The following is a 10,997-nucleotide window of genomic DNA, read 5'->3' as shown; positions in this document are numbered from 1 at the left end:
GGTGCCTATTCATAACATAATAATCGGCTCAAGGTTTTCACCTATGCCCCCACATTGCCAGGTCCCACCAGACCAGAACCATGGCAGGGTCCCACTGCAGCACTGGCATGTACCAGTATGTGTCTTGATATGTTGCAATTTAATATGTGAAAACGGTGAGCCCTACAGAGGACAAACTAAAGAGAAAGGATGCTGGGGGAAACTTGGGAGTATTAGTCATTCGTACTAGACTCAGTCCAGACTCGCTGGCTTTCCAGGGAGAATCCTGGGAAACGTGCTATTCTCCAAACCATCATTGTTACTGGCAGACGTTACGCTTATTGTAAAGAGGTTTCTTTTCTGGTACGGATCAAAGAGATTTTGCCACCGACGGTTCCCATCACAGCCCCATGTGAGGGCGCAGGGGCGCATGAGGAAGGTACATGTCTGACACGGTATGCCTATGCATACACTCATACACACACACATTGCACCTATACATGGGTCACACACGCGTGGTGGACTGTGGGTCACACAGGCTACACTGTTCCAGAATTTGTGTCTAATGAACAACTACACCACCTAGTAGCTGGGGGATATTAAACCCCAAATGATATAAACTATTTCCTATGGGTTTCCCCATGATTTTACTCTCCTTTTAAAATGTTACAGTTGTTGAAATGGTCATAGGCCAACCCTATTATTGGAGTCTTGTCCTCTCCACTCCAATGTTTAATTATTTATTTTCACCTGTTATTTGCCAATACTGCTGTGTCCTTGGGTTTTTAGCAGATGGAGCCTCCCAGTTATTGCAAGATCACATTATACCCTGCAACACAAATATGCTCTCTCTTGGCAGTGCCTATTCATAACATAATATTCGTCTCAAGGTTTTCACCTATGCCGCCACATTGCCAGGTTCCCTCAGACCAGAACCATGCCAGGGTCCCACTGCAGCACTGGCGTGTACCAGTATGTGTCTTGATATGTTGCAATTGAATATGTGGAAGGAGGCTTGTTGAATTATTTTTTGTGTTGTTGCCCACACGGGAGTGGACAAGGACACAGAGACATATGTGGATGTTATTTTTAAATTTATGTTGCTCATTTAAAGTATATCCAATTCAGCAAGTGTTTGCACCAATTTAGCAATTAAGAGATTGAAGAATGCATAGTAAGGAGGAGGAAACTATGGAGCATGAGGACGGGACAGACCCTGCCTGCAGAAAAAAAACACTGTGTATACAATCTTTTCCAGCAAAACACCCTGCAGAGAGGAAGTGTGTTGGGGAAGTGGATCAGTGCCACATTGCCAGAAACATGACTCAGGGTTCACAGCAACTCAGATGCCTCCCTTGGTGTTGGAAATCACACTCGTGTTTAGTGATTTTTCCTTTGCTTGACACTTTTGCTTAGGCTTACAAAAGAAAAATGTGTACTTAAGTGTCCTAATGGAGTTTGTTCCCATAATGCAATATGCTCCCTGTATGTGATTGCAGCGTGAAACCATATTTTCTGTCATTTTTGGAGCCTATGCCAGCGAGTCTCAACCAAACACCTGGAGACAGCATGTCTGAGACAGGTGAGAGAAAGGAAAGGAGACAGGCGGGTTCCTTTCACACACCCTACCGACAACTGTTAATTTCATGCTTCTGATGGTCAATATGGTCTCTGAGACTCAGTAGAACTGCCTTCGAAGTCTTCACTGGCATGTCTCCAATCTCACACTGTTGTCTACTTTTATAATTAACCTGAAATAACTGCCAACACCCAACACGTCAAACAGTGTTTTGGGTTCACACCCGCATGAAGGAGGTGTGTTGTAATAGCAAGTTGTTCTGCACATCTTGTAACATTTTGGGGCATGGTCTTTTTTTCTCTGTGGAAATGTGAGCAACACCTGCTTTTGTTATTTGTGATCTGTTTAGGAACCGCTTTTGTTTTGCTACAGAGGAAAAGCGAAAGAGAAAGGATGCTGGGGGAAACTTGGGAGTATTAGTCATTTGTACTAGGCTCAGTCCAGACTCGCTGGCTTTCCAGGGAGAATCCTGGGAAACGTGCTATTCTCCAAACCATCATTGTTACCGGCAGACATTACGCTTATTGTAAAGAGGTTTCGTTCCTGAAACAGATCAAAGAGGTTTTGCCACCGACGGTTCCCATCACAGCCCCATGTGAGGGCACAGGAGTGATTGAGGAAGGGAACGGAGGAGGTCAATTGTTCATCACTAATCAGCTCCAGGATCTCATCCAGATGTTTCCTCAACTATGGCACAAAATTAACTTCAGGTACATGTCTGACACGTTGTACCTATGCATACAAACACACACGTTGCACCTATACATAGGTCACACACAGGTGTCGGACTGTGGGTCCCACAGGCTACACTGTTCCAGAATTTGTGTCTAATGTACAATAACACCACCTAGTAGTTGGCCACAGGCACTGGGACCTGTTGGGGGATGTTAACCCCCAAATGATAGCCAAAACAGTGAGTTCTTTTCCATGAGTTACCCCATGATTTTCCTCTCCTTACATTTCTCTACACTGGTCCATTTAATCTGGGGGTTTGCAAGCTAGGAGCACACCATGGAGGAAGCAGGACAAGAACAGGCAATGGTTTTCTCCCACAGGTTAAAAAAAAGTTAAAGTGACTAAAAAGCAATAACCCACCCTAAAATGTCACCAAGTCCAAAATTAACACTCTCGAGACCACTGGCAAAACAAGCATTCCAAGGCATGAGAGATAAGGAAGTGTGGATGGGCGGCAAAAACAAAAACAGACCCTAAGATGTAGACATCTGTTCTCCCAGGGCCTCAGTCGTTACTCCTCAGTGTCCTGGTCTCCACAGATCTCATCAAAACCAGGAAAGAGGGAGGGGATCCAGTCTTCCCACGCAGCATCTAGAGGAAAAGGGAAAAGAATGGAGGGAGAGACAGGAAATGGGGTGGGGGGGACGGACGGACAATGGCACCAGGCAGTCGCACGCCAAGAAAGGGCCCATACACCGCTGCCATGGCTCCCCAGACAACCATACTTCACTTGCTTTTCAATCCTCAGTGCCCTCTATATCCACCTCCTTGTACTGTATGGATGAGGTTTCTTGACTCCTTACAAGGATCTGCAACTTGCTTTAAAATTCAGATTTTAGTTCCAACTATAATTACAATATTTTCCTTCCCCCCACAATAGAAATACCAAAATGGAACAAGATAGAAGCCAAGGATGCTCCTCAAAAGTGTTACATCCAATATCAAATGTAATATATAAATTAGATGTGTGGATGAGATGTTTGAACTATAGGCTCTTTTTCCAAAGCACAGGATAATGCAGCCCAATTCCGATAAACAATGAAAGCCCCAATTGTCTCCACCCTCCAGAACCTTTACTTAGAGCATTTTACCATGGTAAGCCAAGTTATCATTTAGAGATATCTTCAACTATTTAAAAATCTATGTAAAGCTGCTCTCATTTTGTGACAATATGCGCTGTTTTCTCTCAATCAGCTTTCCTCTTCTTCACTTCTTCTCTCCCCTTGCTTCTGCTGCATCTGCCCTGTTCAATCTTTTATCTTGCCTTCTTTTCCTCTCTTTCTTAACTACCCCTCACGGTTCTTATAATGGAAACATCACTTTCCGTTAATTAGTTACTAAAATGAACTTAATTAGTCTTACATGATTACCGGAAACAAATAATACATCTTGATTTGGGCTAATGGAAATAATTAAGTGACGATATATTTATATATTTATATATACACCGATCAGCCATAACATTATGACCACCTGCCTAATATTGTGTAGGTCCCAAAACAGCCCTGACCCGACGAGGCATGGACTCCACTAGACCTCTGAAGGTTTGCTGTGGTATCTGGTACCAAGATGTTAGCAGCAGATCCTTTAAGTCCTGTACGTTGCGAGGTGGGATCTCCATGGATCGGACTTGTTTGTCCAGCACATCCCACAGATGCTCGATTGGATTGAGATCTGGGGAATTTGGAGGCCAAGTCAACACCTTGAACTCGTGATTCATCAGACCAGGCCACCTTCTTCCATTGCTCCGTGGTCCAGTTCTGATGCTCACGTGCCAATTGTAGGCGCTTTCGGCAGTGGACAGGGGTCAGCATGGGCACCCTGACTGGTCTGCGGCTACGCAGCCCCATACGCAGCAAACTGCAATGCACGGTGTGTTCGGACACCTTTCTATCAGAACCAGCATGAACTTTTTCAGCAATTTGAGCTATAGTAGCTCATCTGTTGGATCGGACCACACGGGCCAGCCTTCGCTCCCCACGTGCATCAATGAGCCTTGGCCGCCCATGACCCTGTCGCCGGTTCACCGCTTTTCCTTCCTTGGACCACTTTTGATAGGTACTGACCACTGCAGACCGGGAACACCCCACAAGAGCTGCAGTTGTGGAGATGCTCTGACCCAGTTGTCTAGCCATCACAATTTGGCCCTTGTCAAAGTCGCTCAGATCCTTACACTTGCCCATTTTTCCTGCTTCTAACACATCAACTTTGAGGACAAAATGTTCACTTGCTGCCTAATATATCCCACCCACTGACAGGTGCCATGATAATGAGATGATCAGTGTTATTCACTTCACCTGTCAGTGGTCATAATGTTATGGCTGATCGGTATATATATATATATATATATATATATACGATAAATTACTGACAAAAACAAAACCATCCCACAAACAGTACCCTATACAGAAGAATTATCAATTTGTTTTGTTTCTAAATGCCCCAAAAGCAGTGGTGTAACTTTAAGCATTTCAGAAGGAGAACTTTCATTGTGAGTCCGTGGTGGGGGTGGGAGTGTTCTGTATTTTTTCTGCTTCTTATAGTCTTGACTAAGCCGTTCCCACTTAGCTGAGGCAGCCTACAGTGAGGGAAAAAAGTATTTGATCCCCTGCTGATTTTGTACGTTTGCTCACTGACAAAGAAATGATCAGTCTATAATTTTAATGGTAGGTGTATTTTAACAGTGAGAATAACAACAAAATCCAGAAAAACGCATTTCAGAAAAGTTATAAATTGATTTGTATGTTAATGAGGGAAATAAGTATTTGATCCACTATCAATCAGCAAGATTTCTGGCTCCCAGGTGTCTTTTATACAGGAAACGAGCTGAGATTAGGAGCACTCTCTTAAAGGGAGTGCTCCTAATCTCAGCTTTTTACCTGTATAAAAGACACCTGTCCACAGAAGCAATCAATCAATCAGATTCCAAACTCTCCACCATGGCCAAGACCAAAGAGCTGTCCAAGGATGTCAGGGACAAGATTGTAGACCTACACAAGGCTGGAATGGGCTACAAGACCATCGCCAAGCAGCTTGGTGAGAAGGTGACAATGATTATTCGCAAATAGAAGAAACACAAAATAACTGTCAGTCTCCCTCGGTCTGGGGCTCCATGCAAGATCTCACCTCGTGAAGTTTCAAGGATCATGAGAATGGTGAGGAATCAGCCCAGAACTACACGGGAGGATCTTGTTAATGATCTCAAGGCAGCTGGGACCATAGTCACCAAGAAAACAATTGGTAACGCACTATGCCGTGAAGGACTGAAATCCTGCAGCGCCCACAAGGTCCCCCTGCTCAAGAAAGCACATGTTGTTTGGCAAACTTCAGACGGGCCTGTACATCTGAATGATTCAGAGGAGAACTGGGTGAAAGTGTTGTGGTCAGATGAGACCAAAATCGAGCTCTTTGGAATCAAACCACCCCTCCGTGTTTGCAGGAGGAGGAATGCTTCTGCTAAGGGGACAGGACAACTGCACCGCATCAAAGGGACGATGGACGGGGCCATGTACCATCAAATCTTGGGTGAGAACCTCCTTCCCTCAGCCAGGGCATTGAAAATGGGTCGTGGATGGGTATTCCAGCATGACAATGACCCAAAACGCACAGCCAAGGCAACAAAGGAGTGGCTCAAGAAGAAGCACATTTAGGTCCTGGAGTGGCCTAGCCAGTCTCCAGACCTTAATCCCATAGAAAATCTGTGGAGGGAGCTGAAGGTTCGAGTTGCCAAACATCAGCCTCGAAACCTTAATGACTTGGAGAGGATCTGCAAAGAGGAGTGGGACAAAATCCCTCTTGAGATGTGTGCAAACCTGGCGGCCAACTACAGGAAACGTCTGACCTCTGTGATTGCCAACAAGGGTCATTAACATGCAAATCAATATAACTTTTTTGAATTTTTTTTGTTATTCTGTCTCTCACTGTTAAAATACACCTACCATTAAAATGATAGACTGATCATTTCTTTGTCAGTGGACAAACATACAAAATCAGCAGGGGATCAAATACTTTTTTCCCTCACTGTATTTGTAATGCAGCATTTATCCCATTAGGATGGCAAATGGGAGAGAATGAGGTGAAGTGGTGGTTTTAGGGTTATATGTAATGGTGGGATAAGATCTTAATGCCGACCTTAATATAAACCTTGTAGCTGCTTTTGGATTTTAAATGTTTTTATGTTTTAAATGTAATATGAATAATTTTGTATTACTGGTATAGAGATAAGCAAGCTGGGTGGTAGACGGAAATGATTGCACCAGCTGTGTGCTCTGTGGTCCGAAAGTTCTCCTAAATACATACACTCTACACCTATAAACAAACGTTATCCTACACATACATATACAGACACACATGGGTAAAACTCAACTGACTCACTTTTACAGAAACAGTGGCAAGATGCAGATGCTTAAGTAGTTTAACACCTTGGCTCTATCAGTGTGTAGTCTGTAATGTCCACCTCAGGATCGCATGGATTGTTTTGATGGCTTGCTTTTCTTACAGCAGGAGAAAGAATTTAAAGCCTTAATAAAAACCAAATTCTGCCTTGGGGGTGCAGAATGGACCTTCGACAATTCTATATAATCCATAGTCTGCATTTGGTCAGGAGTTCACAACTGACTGAATATTGCCAGGGTTGCAAGACTGCGGATAACAGACTAAATATTTTTTAGATTCAAAGTGCTGCCACAGAGACTTCTCTCTTTTATTTTATTTTTAATATTATTATTAAATGTATTATCAATAAAGTTATCTTTTTCTGAATGTCAGTTGCTGAATGTTGGATTTGGCAAATGGGGGAAAGAAAGAAGGATAAAAGCTTGAGAAATAAACATGAATGACAAGGTCTGATGTGTGGAGTAGGTACAGCTGTACAAGTGTTTCTGTTGGTTAGGTTTCAAACCACACACTCAGCCCTGGCCAAAGATCCTCATGCCTGCCTAGATTCACTCATGGATAAACTAGCAGGCAACCAAAAACTGAGATTTTAGTTATTATTTTTCCAAAGCTGTTGGAGGTGAGAAGCACGGCAACCCACGTAGGCTGTAGACTTTGGAGAGAGTTCAGAGCTTTAAGGTTGTCTCAGTGTTTAGCTGCCTTTATCGCAATGACTCTTGGTTTTGAAACTATATTTGCTGAGGGCTGTGTCATGTTTTATAATGATTCCAGACAAAAACAGCAAATGTTTGTGTGCCGTGGCGTTCTTATGCAAAGTGTTGGGGTTGGGGGGTAATCTAGGTCCAACTGTGGATATGTTGTCAAGTCTCAAGCTTTTCTATTTGATAATGCTGTATGTTGAGTGATGGCAGAGCTACCTAGAGAGAGAACTCCTCTGAGAATTCTTCCCAGAGTTCCTCACAGATCACAGACAACTTTGTGTATGGCTATATCCACTGGGTGTGGATAAATATGGGAAAACTGCCTAATGTGTCTCTTTCAGGGGCTGTTATGGCTGGGCTCTTAAGTAATAATTGCATTAGACAGCAAAAGAGCCACCAGTGTTTACTGAACCTACTGGGAGAACACCTGAGCAAACCCTCTCTGCAACAGTGTCAGAAAGGATAGGGAGGTTTTCAAGATGAAACAACTGTCCTCTATGGCAAGTCAAATAAACATTTAGAGCAGTGGTTCCCAAACCGGTCCTGGGGGACCCCCTACCCTGCTGGTTTTTGTTCCAACCGAGCTCTCAATTACTTAATTGAACCTTAATTGAAGTAACAATCTGCTTAGATTTTACTTTTGAAATTGTGTAAGAAAATAGTTGTTTCTTCAATACGTTTTTTAATATAATTCTATATTTAACTTAAACCCCCTACTGTTTAAAATAATTAAAAGTCTCTGATATTGGAAATTATTAGTTCAATTAATGGTTCAATTAAGTAATTGAGAGCTCGGTTGGAACAAAAACCAGCAGGGTAGGGGGTCCCCCAGGACCGGTTTGGGAACCACTGATTTAGAGATATCTTTAAATTAGTTCAAGATATCTTCAAATATTACAAAATATCAAATTAATTTGACATCACTCAAAATTAATTCATATAGCTTTAAACATTTTCAAATGTACTTTACAATTAGATATCTGCAATTAATTTTAAGATGTCTGCAAATCATTTTGAGATATCTCAATATAACTTCCTGTTCACTCATTCAATTATTTCTAAGTAAACAGGAAGTGATTATCTCCTCAAATGTACAGTTATTTCGAGCAGAGAGAGAGCAGTTTAATAAGATGGATGTGGAAAATAATTTGTGTGGGAGGAGGAAAACATTTAAAACAGTTGAAGAGTGCAGAGAGAGAGAGAGAAGATACAGATCCACACAGACTCCACCCTGGCTTGTGCCAGATGAATCCAACAGTGTAGAACTGGGAGGCTGGCTGGGTTGTCCTCAGATCTCCCTGTCCTTGGTTGAGTGCCAGTGGAATTATGGTGAATAAATTTCTATTGGCCTGTCCTCCAGCACACTCTAAAGTCTTTCTGTTGGAACCAGGCTGTCAGCGCAAGGGGAAGTGGGTGAATCAACAATTCCTGTGTGTCTGTGAGTTTGACTCCATCTCTCCTGGCCTGGTACAGAGATCTCTAGTGGTAATGACTGTCTATTTTAAACTTGCATTTCAAAGCAGTGCCTCCAGTAGTATTAATGAAACTCCATTCATCCATCCATTTATTTTCAATAACTGGTTCAACCAGTACACGGTAACAGTGAGCCAAGCGTGCAGGGTAACCGCAGGGCATAGCCAATCAACCTAAGCAGCACGTCTTTGGGATGTGGCACCCGGTGAAAACCCACAAAGCCACAGGCAAACTCCACACAGGACACCCAAGTCCAGAATCCAACTCAGGTCCAAGGATCTTGTGACATAACTTAACACATTAGCATCTGTACATCTCGAATATATATGGTGTCTATTCACTTATATATTACTGTGTGGTCCTGTCTTGAACTGAACTCCCTTGTAAAACCAATCGGTGAAATATGATTCTGTGGAGCACCAAGTTCATGGTAGGGACCTTCTCTGAGTACTTAACAATGAGTCAGATTGGAGGTAGAGGACAGCTGAAGGGTTTTGGTCAACACAGAACATGATGGTCGAGAATTCTGAATAACACAAACCGACATACCCTAGACTCAAAATGAAGCACTTGCGAAGGTCACATGATTTATGGTCACATTGGTCTCCTTTTGCTGGCTAGTGGCTGAAGAATTCCCCAACCCCCCCACCACACGCTCCGGTATAAACATGTTGTCAGGAATTTGGAGAAAATAGGGAATAAATATAACCTGTCTGCTTAGTTCCAAGGTGAGCTGAAGCAGCTGACATAGGAGATAGTGAAGGCTTTGCGAAACTGGGAGGTCACATACATCTGTTGCCCTTAGGCTGATTTATGGCTTCTAATGCTGCCTTCAGCACCCAGGCAGTTGGGGTGGAGATCACCCCCCATTTTACAATGTTTTGCTCCCCTAAGAATAAATCATAAACCAGGAGCCTGGCATTTATGTCCTCTTTATCCTCCAACTCACACAATGCAAGATTTGTTGAAGTCAGCCAGCGCTCTAACGCACGTCAAGTATTTTCGGCAGAGACATGAACACCTCCTCATTCTGGGAAATGGAGCCAAGCAGCCTCTATTCCAGGGAACATATCATGCACCTCATATGGCGCAATCTAGGACTTTCATCGTTTGTATATGTTTCTAGTTCACTAGTACGTAACCAATGACAAACCACTTATGATAACATCTAATTTCTTATTATGACCCCCCAGACCACATACAGTATGTCAGATAAATGAGGAATACAACAGATTTAACCCCTCTCGATATCTCTTTAAACTACCTGCATGTTTAGGGGTGTAGTGGGGCATTTGGTCACTTGTGTATTGTGTAGATGCAACAGTGTCAGTTCTCTAGAAACACAGTGACTACTGGTTCGTGAATTCTTCCCTGACTGTGGTGGTTAGTTTTTTAAGCCATCAGATGGAACTGCTGGGGACATTAACAGATTTAAATGTAATACCAAGCTGTCCTTCCAGGCAAAGGGACAAGAAAACAACAGAAAAAACAAATCTGTTCAGTTTCCTCCTCGTGTAGAGAATAGTATTAGTAACTGCTTCATCCAGTCCAGGGTAACAGGGTAACCTGTTTGTTGTACTTGAAAGAAGGCCGACATGACAAGCTCGTTTATAACATTAAAAAAAAAAAAGTTTATTTTATTAAGTCTATTGAAGTATATAACAATGGGTTACATTGTGTTACATAGTGTCATTTATGACACTAACCAATGACAGACGAGTATGATTTTGTGGGATTTTTGTATCAGGTGCAGAAGTAAAATGCAGAAAGACCAATATAACCCTGTGAGGCCATGATAGAACACCACAAAACATTAGAAATGTACCCTATATGAATATAATGAACTGCCAGCTGACCAATCACATGGCTGTGAAGATGCCAATATGCTGTGTTTACTGAACAGAGTAAAAGTGCTTCTTGCTCAATCAATAGTTGCTGTCAACGGGAGCTGTCCAATGCATAAGCCAAAGCAAACATCTTTCAGTCCAGTATAATAGCCAAACAGAATTGGCTGAGCAAGAACCACTTTTGATCTCAGTTGTACTTAGAGATTTAAATTGTCCATTAGTCTACAGTCTCATCTCAGCAAAGAGCAACACCAGAGGAAGAGACTCTCAGTCCTGCAGCTCTCTCTC

This window comes from Amia ocellicauda, chromosome 8, assembly GCF_036373705.1.
Source record: "Amia ocellicauda isolate fAmiCal2 chromosome 8, fAmiCal2.hap1, whole genome shotgun sequence".
Taxonomy (NCBI): domain Eukaryota; kingdom Metazoa; phylum Chordata; class Actinopteri; order Amiiformes; family Amiidae; genus Amia; species Amia ocellicauda.
Note: the sequence above shows the minus strand (reverse complement) of the source record.